Raw genomic sequence first — 13060 nt, 5'->3', positions numbered from 1 at the left:
CATAAAATACTATCTCACACTCTACCATCTGAGGATATCAGCTACACAGAAAAAAGCAGTGAGTATTTGGCTTTTTATGAAATAACTTTATATAGCTGTGATTCTTATTCCTCATCAACAATGTGCCTGATTGTTTCACTTTAATTCTATCAACTGATAAAACTTGTTTTAAGTCCAAGCCAACACTTACGTTATGATAATCAAATGCTATGAATTTAAGTTTTACTTACTTCTGTCCACACTCATCTTATGGAGTCTCATTCACTCTATGGCGTATCAAACCAAAGGAAATAATAGTCTTACGTTACCTGGGTATTCACATCGATTCAAGTAAGAATTTAACTATATGGTGAGATAAAAACTGTTATAAAATGATAACTGGAAAGGTCCTAAAGCACTGCATCTAGACTGACTTCTGAAGTCAAAACGACAAAAAGAGCCTTTGGAGTCAAGATTCCAAGTTTGGTTCCAGCGCCACCATTTCTTAATGACAAGTCCTTGGATAAATAACAGTCATTTTAAGCTTCATCTTCTTTATCTAAGAAAACTGAGTGGGGTGGGACAGTTGGACAAATATATAGTGACAGTTATCAAGCATTATTATAACATATAGAGTATTTTCATCACCCTAGAAATCTTCCGTGTTCCTCCGATTTGTCCAAACCCATGGAGTATGCAATATCGTGAGTGAACCCTAATATAGACTGCCAACTTCAATCATAATGATGTGTCAGTGTGGGATCATCAATAATAACAAAGGTGACGATCTGGTGGGGGCGTTGACAATGGGAGGGGCTGTGCGTGTTGGGGGCAAGGAACATATTGGAAATCTCTGTACCTTCCTCTCAATTTTGCCGTGAACTTGAAACTTCTCTAAAAAAATAAAGTCTTTTTTTTTAAAAGGGTGGGATATATTATTTAAAAGGGTTGTTATGATCATCTATTTAATGTATTTTCATACTGTCCAACACTTAGCAAATGTCCCATAAACATGTGCTTTCATTTCACAATGTACTCTTCAAAACCTTATCTCTGTTCCAGCTGATGTGTGTATGGAAACAATCACACAGTGTAGCTGTATAGTCCTTAAACCTCAGTAATCAGGGAATACTTTACAGGAAATAAATGCATCCTACATCAAAGGTTTTTACATATAAGATGAACTGTTCATCAGCGTTTTGACACATAAAAAAACATATTCTTCTGAAAGAATGGATCTGACCACATACTTAGTGATGAATACTTCTAGAAAGGTGGGAACTATCTTCAATCATCATAATTGCTTTTTGATACTTGAACCTTTGGTAGATTGTAAACTAAATGGAAATGAATAGAACATACATTTTTTAAATATTAAAAAAGGACATACATATGTAGTTATTATTGACTTGCCAATTGAAAAACTGGGTATCAGAGACATCAGCTTAAAAAAAACAAAAAAACTTTTCTATAAATCACAGAAAAGTACTTCTTCTATTTATACATAACTTCCATGACCACACTGCTACATTGATTTGTAATGACATGGAATCATTATTATAATCCCGAAAGCTGGCACTAGCTCTAGTGTACATAATTAGGGCATAATGGTGCTTATTATATATGAAATATGCAATGCTATATGTAACTTTTTAACCATACTACACTGGAAATACGTATTTCAAGGCAATTTTGGCCTACCTTAGGCTATTGTGAAATAAACACCAAAAACAGCTTGTGCCACAAGACTCTGAAGGTGTTAGTAGGAGACAATTTACATTTTCCAGGGATCTCACAAGCCATCTCTTTTCTCTCTTTGCCACCCAAAAGGTTTACTTATTTTTCATACACTGAGAACTGATGGTAACTTTTTCTTGAGATCCCTGAAGAGATCAATTTAAAATACAAACTCAGTGAATTAAGCTCGCAGCAGGTATGTTCCACTTTATGGTCACCAGATGTGTTGAGAGAGAATTCTCTGGCACTCAAAGGAGATATAAGACACTAAGCCTATTCCTTGGACTCACTTTGACTTCACTTTAAAGACAACTGAAACCTAAACTTCCAGAATTTTGATAGGGAGGACAGGTTAATATTTACACACAAGAAATTAGCTAAAAGAAATTTTAAAATGCTTTATGGTAATAGTTTCAGCAATATTATATATTTATGAAAATTAAGATATTTTTAATGGACTGAAGAAAATATTTCTTATTCTCAAATAAATATTTGTTATTCTCCAAAGAAAGTATTTGTTATTCCCAAATGTTACTTATAGATTCTATTTTACTTCTATGTTCATGTCGTGAATTAGATTGTTCTTCATGGTTTTAAGTATTTGAACTGAATTTGCACTACCTTTCCCTACTGGTTAAAAAAAAAAAAAGAAAAAGTTCTGTTTTATCATAAAATTTTCAATCAGTTCTAAGAGTTAAGAAGTTTAAAGTCATACAAATGTAAGCCTATAAAATATTGTCCACAAATCCTCATTTCTAGAGAAGATTGAGGGACTGAAAAAATAAGGCAAGGTTTTAGTCTTGATGACCCCAAAATTCGTATGTTGAAGCTCTGACCCCCCGACAATGTGATTGTATTTCAAGATAGGGCCTATGAAGAAGTAATAAAACTTAAGTGATGTCATGAAGTTGGGGCCTTCATCTGGTATAACTTATATCCTTATAAGAGGAAGAAATACTCTTCATGAGCACACATACAGGAAAGGCCATGTAAGGTGGACACAATGAAAAGGCAGCTGGTTGCAAGTTAGCAAGAGAGCCCTCACCAGAAACCAACTCTGATAGCACCTTGATCTTAAACTTCTAGTCTTCAGATTTAGAAAATAAATTTTAGTTGTTTCAGCCACTTAGTCTGTGGTAATTTGTCATGGCAGCCCTATCTGACTACTTTAGACAATTGAGTCTTTCAATTATTATTCGAGAAATTTCATATTTTTCTTCTGGTGGTTATATTTGTATATACGTAATTTAATACACTGAACTCTCTCTTCATCTATTTATCTTTTTCTATCTCGTTTATCATGTTTTTGCAGTATCTCTCAGTGCTCACCTGGCACTCATAACAACACTTATTTCTGTTATCCCTTGTCTGTTGATTTTTTAGTTGTTATTCTTTATAATAATATATAACATTTTTACATTAGTATTCCATACTTCCTGTTTTACTCTTAATATATTCTAATATACTTTATAATCAATTCTTTTGCTGAAGTTTTCACTGGGTTGGATGCTTTGTCCCCAACCTCCAGGTCAGGAACTGGTATTGGTGCACAGCCCATTAGGAAGCAGGCCGAGCAGCAGCAGGTGAGTGGCAAGTGAGTATTCCAGTCTGAGTTCCACCTCCTGTCAGATCAGCAGCAACACTAGATGCTTATAGAACCACACACTATGCTGTGAACAGTTCATGTGACAGATCTAGTTTGTGCACTCTTTACGAGACTCTAACTAATGCCAGATAATCCGAGGTGGAACAGTTTCATCCTAAAACCATGCCCCACCCCACCTGAAACCAGTCCCTTGTGCCCAAAAGGTTGGGGACCACTGCTATAGTTGATTCATCAATGAGGGCTGATGAATTACAGCTATATATCATTGAATTGTATCATGGAAAGAATGCAACTATCCAGTTGTCACAGCATTTAAAGAGTGCAAAATATCAAAGCTAATTTAAGATTAGGTATGCCTGGATGATGAATCATAATGTATTAGGTGAAAGCTACTCCAACATTGCATATCTCATATCTAGATTAGTTCTGGTGAAGTGTTACTAGCTATCAATGACAGGCAGAGAAGAATGGATGAATTGGTAACCAAGAGACTTAACAATATTCACAATGTTACATTAAGAGAGCATATTAAAACAGTGCTTTTTAATTCTTAAAATGCAAAGAAATCACCTGGAGATCTTGTTAAAATGCAGATGGCAATTAAGCAAGATTCTAGTTGATCATGGGTAGTTCTAATCTCTAAATCCAGCTTTGAAAGGCAAGGGTTTAGGTGTCATTCTAAGCATAGTAACTCCCATAAGGTTAAGAGTTATGTAGTTCTCCAAAAGATGCTTTCCCAGTTAATGCCTATACTTAAAAGCATACTTGCAAACCAAAAAAATATATAAATGCACGAATTCCTGGTATCTGAGGAACCTGAGCTTCCAGAGACCATGACAGAAAATATGCAGTGTATTTTAACATGTTTTGCAATGTCTGATGATGTGCGCTGTCATTTCTAGATAGGTGTAAAATATCATAACCAAATAATCTCTCCAAAGTCCTGTAGAATAATTTCTAAGTTAATTTTCTGAGTGATATTCTATTTCCTAAATGATGCTGTCTGCTCTAAAGTTCTCTTAAGAAGGGGTTATATCATTTTCTCCCACACCAAATTTTCTACAAGTGTTGGAGGTGAAGCTGACATTCTCTTTGATAATCACCAGTTCTTCAAGAACATTGTTATTCCCTTTGCCTTGTAAAAGTAACTCTTAAAAGAAGCTGACTTCATAGCACCTTGGCTACTTTTACTGACCACAGTTATCTATAGTCGGTTTCTATTTCTTATTAGTAGATCTTATCCTTGGCTCAAGATGCAAGTGTGTGTGAGTGTGCATGTATGCATGTGCATGCATGTGTGTATACATGTGGCATGCTTCCTTCCTCATTGCATTGAACTGCTCAGACTTCCAGTTTCTTGATCTTCTCTTCCCTAATGATTCCTTTACTTATCCCAGCAACCTATGTTAGCATCATATCCTAAGCCTTATGACTGCTGATAACTACACCTTATCCCAGACCTTATTTCAATCATTGCCCTCCCTGATTCCTATCTTCGATCTTCCTAGCTCACCTCTTTTAATACTGTCATCTCAGCAAATTTTCCCCATCAGGATATCCAGTCACTTGAACTTATAATTTTCTCACTGTCCATTATCCATTATGAAATCAAGTTCTCATTTCTTTATTATACAGCTTAGGTTTTCTGATCTATCATTATCTAATCAGTATCCTGCATTAAATCCTCAGCTCTATTGCCACCCTTCTTTTTTTAATATCTCACTTGGCTGGAAAAACTCCAACTCTGGTTTAAATCCAACTGTCCATCAGCTAAACACCTGCAAGCACCTGAACATGGCTGAAGAAAAAAACTCATTATAGGAAGGAACTTCTCTCGAAATAATATGACTCCACATCCAAATAATGGTCCAGAACTCCCTTGTGTCTGTGTTTTTATAGTTGAGTAGCTTTCTCACTCTTCCTTGATGACTATTTCAAAATTTCTCCCTTCTCCAAACTCTGAAGTTCTTCTCCTTTTCTTTTTTAAGGCTGAATGGTTTGGCTTCTTATTTGGTAAGATATTTAAAGCAATCTCAAATAAAATTGTTTTCTTTTTTACTGATATATAATAACAACCCCTCTACAACTGTAGCCATACATTCTGTCTTCACTTCCACTACAATGAGGACTTTGTATTTGCTTCTACCTAACCCTAACCCTATAACCCTAACCCTAACCCTATAACCCTAACCCTAACCCTATAACCCTAACCCTAACCCTAAGCCTATAACCCTAACCCTAACCCTAACCCTTTCGCCTTTGTGCACTTCTTTGTATCACCTCATACGTCCTTGAGTTTGCCCACTAAACTTGCCTGGATTCAAATGTGCCATTTGAAAAATAGTAACGTGCCTTTTAAACATCCAAGATAATTTCTACCTTCTTGTCCTCTCCTTGGAATTCCAGGTTCTTATATTCAAAACAAACTGATATTAGTAGTAGATGCTTAAGAGACGCCTCAACACAACACTTACTCTTGATTTTTCTCCACCAAACCACTTCTTTCCCATTATGCCAGTAGCAGTAAATGACATTACTACTCATTTGTTGCTCCGATAGAACGCTGAGGAGTTATACACGAGTTATCTCTGCATTTCACATTGATTTGCTCTTCCTTCAGTGCATTTTCTTCCTGCCACCACCAACACTACCATCTGAGTTTACTTGTCTCTTACCTCTACCATGGCAGTGACTTCTTAACTTGTCTCTTCAGTCTTTTTTGCTTAGAGCCTATACCTATAAAAAGCCTGGCTCATTTTTTCAAAACATAAAAATAGATTTTTCCTTAGAAAATAAAGTATAAAGAACTAAATATAAATATAAATGGTCATATTAGTGCTGCAGAACCCACCGATGACTTTGTATAATATACAGCACCAAATCCAATGCCATTATGGTGACTTAAAGGTGATTTGGTGGTTGTCAAGAGGGAGCAGTCCTGACACTTCATAATGTGTTTAGAGATATGTAGGGACATTTGTTTGCGGTGTGAGACCCTCTGCTAGCATTTAGTGAGCAGAATCTGAGATAATAAATATGCCATGACGTACAGGATGCGGTGTCCCAAAATGGAAACAGCCTCTCTCCACTGCCAACTGCATCCCCAAAGTGTGGCCTTGGCCTCCCAGTCGCCCTCGATACTCCTGATTTATTGTACTCTAGTTACAGTGACATTGGTATTCATCTAGCATGACAAGCTAATTTCTACTTAAAATCGTTTATACTTGTTACTCACTGAATCTGGTACAACACGACAAATTTGCCCAGTTTGCCCTTTTTGCTTTCTCATATTCTGCTTAAATTACATCTCTTTAGATAGGACTTGCTTTGCCACATGTTTAAAAATAATCATTAGCATTACTCTCAATTTCCTTACCTTACTTTATTTTTCATTAAACAATTATTCCCATGTAACATTTTATATATTTATTTTTAAATGTATTTGTTGCCTGACTTTCCTGTTAGTATTGAAATGATAGAAACAAATTTTTATGTCTTATTTGTCATTTTTAATCAAAAAATAACACCAATGACTAGATTATAATAGAAATTTCATACACATTTGTTGAATAAATTAAAATAATCTGTGGAGTAGAGTTGTTAAATAAAAATATTTATATGAATATTGTGATTGTGAATAGTGGTTATCTGGGTATTTAAAATTCTATCTCGAGATCTAACAGGTAGGCTCCCATGAATAAGTTCTACTGAGTACAAGAGACGGGGGAATGGCTGGTTGATGGAGCCGTCAGAACACATACATTTATTAAATTTGCTGTCTCACAGGGGTGTGGCTTTTGGTACCCCAAAACAACTACATTAGTAATATCAAAGATCACTGACCACACATCACCATAACAAATATAAAAAGGAAATTTAAAATATTACTATAATTACCAAAATGTGACACAGAGACATAAAGTGAATTGGAAAAACGGCGCCAAGAGACTTACTTGGCACAGGGCTGCCACGACCCTTCAATTAGTGAAAAACACAAAACTTCAAAGCACAATAAAGCAAGGTATGCCTGTTTTGGGGTAACTTAGTGCTGCAGATATCCTCAGGTGGGCTGCAGACAAAGGGATGTTCTGCCTACATTATGTCCCAAAAAGGGAGTCAGAGTATGGACTTCATATCAAAGTTTAAATAATTTGACCCGAGGTGGTTTCTTTTGGTGTTTTGGGCAATAACCTGGATACTTTTCTCAGTGCCTGAGTGTGTTTAAGGCTTTGGCTTGGGCTCAAGCCAGTGAGAAAAATCATGCAGCTGAGTGGGCTTACAAGGTTGTTAACACACTCCTTGTTTCTTGGTCAGGATGTAGAAAGAAAGCAGGGGAAACTGGGGGACCACATGGTATGTGTGTCCGCACGTGTGTTTAGATGTTTGTGCATTTCTTTAATTATAAGGCACTCAGTAGATCCAAGGCAGGTACTAACATTGTTTCCCCCGCCCACCTTACAGACTAATTTAGTAAACCCAAATATCAATGCAAAGCAAAGACTAATAAAAACTAATAAAAATGCAAAGTAATGTTTCAAGCTTATTTAAAATATATGCACATCTTATCCCTGAAATATAATTGAGGCCAGTAAATTCCTGAGAGACAGAGTGAGAGAGAGAGAGAAAGAACAAACCTTGCACACATGTTTTTTTTCTGGCAAACATAAAATTATTTCAAAGAAATCTAAAATTCAGGAGACTCGGAAACAAGAGAATCAAGCATTCATCTTTTATCAATGATCTTTTATTAAAAATGATCTCAATTTTCACTATTATGTAATCTGTTGTTTGTTTTATATAAAACAAACCATTATTTTATATAAAACAACAGATTACATAATAGTGAAAATTGAGATCACTTTTAAGAATCTAATTATTTGTGATCATAGCATGCAAAACAAACATGGCTTTATGACAAAAACACTAGGTTTTCCTAACACATTGCCCAATGAAATCACACAATTTCTGTAATGAAAAATAAAACGCACCAAAGTCTCTAGTTATGATTTCAGAAGAATGCATCAGCTAGTTACCGACTATTTCGACTGAAGATAAATTACGGTTTCTAGTGCATTATATTTGTATAATAAAGCAATGTATTTCATACTTTTAAGAGAAACATTTCCAAATGTCAGCTAAAGTACTGTGAATGCATTTTCTTTTCTAAACTTCTGAATGTCTGTGTCTTAAAACCAGATTTTCTATTAAGTTTAACAATAGTTTATGGCTTACCCCTACCTAATTAGCTTAGAATTTGATTTTCTCCATTGAAATGACAAGAACCAAACTATTAATTATAGGCTTAGACCCAAACTGATAGGAACATCAATAATTTTACTGTAATTTTCACAGTAAATTTCAAATAATAAAACCTTATGCATGCATTATGGAGGTGGAACAAGTTTTATGTCCATTAACATGGAGACAGTACATCGATTGTTTGCTGTGACATTATGAAAATGAACTGATGAGACAGCTCCAAGGGAAAAATGTTCAACTAAAGGGGGCATTCCACTGCATTAATTCATCCTTTCCAAAATTAGGATATATAATATTGAGCCAAGTTATACATATTTAAATATATTTTGACTTGAAAACCCCAATATACACAAATATTGAAAACTCAGCAATAAATGTTCACATCTCCTCTTTCCATTTTATTAACTGTAGATTATAGCAAGTAAGAATTACATTCATTTGTTCAAAAATATTCATTATGAGACTAAGTGTCACTCTTCTTTGATTGAGGAATGGGAAATCTGCTAAAAGCCTATTGAATGAGAGAAAGAATGTGGTTCACAAGTGTTGGGTTTTGCTTATCAGATAAAAAAATGCACTAGTTATATGTAATATTTGGAAAGAAGGCAGAGTCCATATGTGTATATGAAAGTAAGCACACAGATTTGCTGGTGGTAGCTTTGGCATGCCCTTATAAGAGGGTTTCTACTTCCTTTATTAATTGAGAAAAAGTTATCATTTGATTGTATACTAATAAAGTAATGCATGAAATTAGTGGTTTTAAATTTAACACAAATCGAAAGTTATGTGTTTTTGCCCAGCAAACACATCTGCATTGATGCAGGAATGGAATAGGTGGAATGTTTTTTCTACCAAGATTTGGGATCTTTCCAGACAGATATCAAGAAGAGAGAATAGCAAGAGGGTTCACTGTAACTGTAAGAGTATGATTAGAAAGACAGACCCTGGGATCAAATTTGAGCATGGTGGGATATGAAGACGTGAGGTTGTGCGTAATTATGAATAGGTGGCAAAAATCCAGGAGATATTTTTTGGAAGATTGCACAAAGAATTGTTGAAGTGGTAACTATAATGGGGGAGTGAGCTGGAGAGGTAGGAGTGGAACACTTGCTGCTGAGATTGCAGAAGAGCTGCAAGTAAGAGCTATAACGTATTATTTAGTATGTTTTAAGATCAATTCAGTGGGTCATGACTAACATTTTATAATACAGTAGACCAGAATATTGTAGAATAGAAAATTTAGTACATTGTAAATTTAAGAATAAGTGTTTTTGTTTTTATCAAGACCTTTATTTGCAGTGTGTATGTATGTATGTATGTATTTGTTTTTTTGTTTGTTTGAGACGGAGACTTGCTCTGTCACCCAAGGTGGGATGCAGTGGCATGATCTCTGCTCACTGCAACCTCCACTTTCCAGGTTCAAGCAGTTCTCCTGCCTCAGCGTCTCAAGTAGCTGGGATTACAGGCACTCACCACCATGCCTAGATAATATTTTGATATTTTTAGTAGAGACAGGGTTTTACCATGTTGGCCAGGCTGGTCTCAAACTCCTGACCTCAAGTAATCCACCCGCCTCGGCATCCCAAAGTGTTGGGATTACAGGCATGAGTCACCATGCCCAGCCATTTTCTTACAGCAATTTTAGATATACAGCAACCTTAAGAGGAAAGTACAGAGGTTTCCCATATACCCTCTGTCCTACACATGTAAAGCTTCTCCCATTACCAACAGTTTCTACCAGAGTCCTACATTTGTTACAACTGATGAACCTACATTGATGCATCATAATCACTCAAAGCAAATAGCTGACATTAGGTTCACTCTTGCAGTTGTGCATTCTGTAGTTTCGGACAAGTGTGTAATGAAATGTATCCTACATTAAAGCACCGTAGAGAATACCTCCACAGCCTTAAAACTTCTTTCTGTTCTGCCTATTTATTCCTCCCTTCATCTCAAACCCTAGCAATTACTTATCCTTTTGCTGTCCTCATGGCTTTGTCTTTTTCAGTATGTGATATATTTGAAATCATAAAGCACCTAGCCTTTTCGGATTGCCTTCTTTCACTTAGTAATATGCATTTATTGTTTCTCCATTGTTTTTTTCATTGCTTGATAGGCTCATTTCTTTTTAGTTCTGAATAAGATTTTATTCTCTGGATGTACCAGTTTATTTTTCCATTCACCTATTAAAAAATCTTGGTCGCTTCCAAGTTGTGGTATTGTTTTAATTTGCAGTCCCTTTTGACATACGATATAGAACATCTTTTCATATGTTAATGAGGCATCTGTGTATTTTTTAAAGATGTTTTTGTTTGTTTTCTTACTGTTGAGTGTTTTTAATGAACCTTTTTTCATATATATGTGCCTATGTAATTACATATGCATGTATATCCTGATCATGATGTTGTAAAAACAAGAAATCTAGTAACAATATTGAAACCCACTTCTGGGTATATCAATGAAGTGGCTAAGGTAGGTTGGAAGGAACTAAGGAAAACTAGAGAACTAGAAAAATGTTCAACCTATTAAGTCTTCTCTTTTATTTATGGTCAATAGGACTAAGCAAATTATTTTTTAATATCTACAATAATTCCTTCTTTGATATGTGACTATTTAGAACTCTATGGTAAATTTAATTAATTTATTTTTATTATTTGTCATTGAAGAGTGGTCTAAGAATATATTATTTGGCATAAAAATTTGATATTTAAAAAGAAGATTTTTGCTTTGTGTACTCTGTACACAAATAAGTATATAGATTATCAAATTTTTGAATTTGGAATTCTATATATAGCTATCAGTATTTTTTCCAAATTACCCATGAATGACTGAGAAATTACGTTGAAATTTCTTGCTATCCTGATAGTTTACACATTTTCTCTTGAGTTCTATCAAGTTTTGCTTTATATATTTTGAAACCACTCTACTGGGTGCATAAAACTACTTTATTAGATATATACCAGTTAAGAATTATAAATTTTTCCTGGTGAATCTTATCATAATTTAGTAATCCTATTTATAACACTATTTTCCTATTTGATAGTTTATACATTTATTTATTATAGTTTACCTCATAAGCGATACAATTTGGATTGTATTTGCTTAATGCATCCTTTTACACCTTAGAAATTTTCTTTGTTTCAATAATTTATGTGCTCTAAGTATTATATTATTGAAAGCATAATTTCTTTAAAAAATTCTGAACATCTTTGATATTGGCCTTTGTCTTCACGGGAACTTCACTTTAGTGTTTCTTTCACATTGCTTCTGGCTCAAGTCTCTACTCAATTTGTTCTTTGCTGTTTGTTAGATTGCTGGGGGCGAAGGTGGTCCTTACTGAGTTTTCAAAGGGAGAATTTTAATTATTTTGACAATTCTATGTTAATGCATTGTGATCTAAGGTTTTAGTATGATTTCAGTACAAGAGCATCAATGCTTTACTGTATATTTTATCCAGAATCTACATGTTTTTCAATGTGAAGTCACTCTGAGTGTTTACATCATAGGGCAAAATGTAGATATTGTCTCTTCCACTTTTTTTTGGGTGATCCAGGAAAGTGTACTATATCTTAGTTTTTTCATCTTTTAAATGAACCAAATGATAAAAGTAATATCTACCTTATAAGGTGTTGTAATTATTGAACAAGTTGCTACATGCAAATTGCTTGCTTAAAAGCAATAACTATGTGTGACTGTCCTCACGGAATCGGAACTCTAAGAAAAAGAGAATGTGGCCTGGTTTGTGGAATTTCAAAAAGTTTTCTTTTGCTATGGTTGTTTCTGTGTCAACTAACACTGCACTAATTTGCATAAATGTTGAAATTTAGAAAGGTTAGCTCTTCTTCATGCTATGACCTAAAAATATCTGTTTCACACATTTGAGAATCTACATGCCTTTCCTCTTGTCTTCTCTCCTACTCCTTGAAGTATTCTGCTGATTGTAAAAACCGCTTTTATAGACCACTTTAATTTTGTCTGATAGAGAACAGTTTTCAATTGGGTAACTAAAAGAGGCTACCCTGCTGTTCTAAAGGACTTTTCTGTTATTAACAGGTTTTTACTGTTAAACACTTCCTAACATCCTGAGTACCCGAGGGTTTTCAATTTAAGTTTTTCATGTCTATTTACACACTGACTCTAGTATGCATAAGCTCTTTGTCTTTATCCTGTTAATGATTTACTTGATATTTAACCTAAGGGAGAAGTTCTGTGATTTTATGGGAATGGTAGAATTAAACTGCCTCCCACAAAGTCCCTACAGGTTTAAGAGATAAAAGATACACTTGGAGAATATATCTCAGGGGGATCCATTGATCCATTGTTAACATCCTGTGGAAAATAACAGAGAGAACCAGACTAATTGGAATTAAAATGCCCACTGTCATTGTGATAGATAAGTATCAAGACACATTCCCAGAATAAAATATGGATAAAATGAAAGAAGAATATTGATATAAGAAGAAGAAAGTTGATGAAATT

Source organism: Aotus nancymaae, unplaced genomic scaffold (genome assembly GCF_030222135.1).
Source record: "Aotus nancymaae isolate 86718 unplaced genomic scaffold, 86718_ANA_hifiasm-v0.15.2.pri h1tg000108l, whole genome shotgun sequence".
Classification (NCBI taxonomy): domain Eukaryota; kingdom Metazoa; phylum Chordata; class Mammalia; order Primates; family Aotidae; genus Aotus; species Aotus nancymaae.
Note: the sequence above shows the minus strand (reverse complement) of the source record.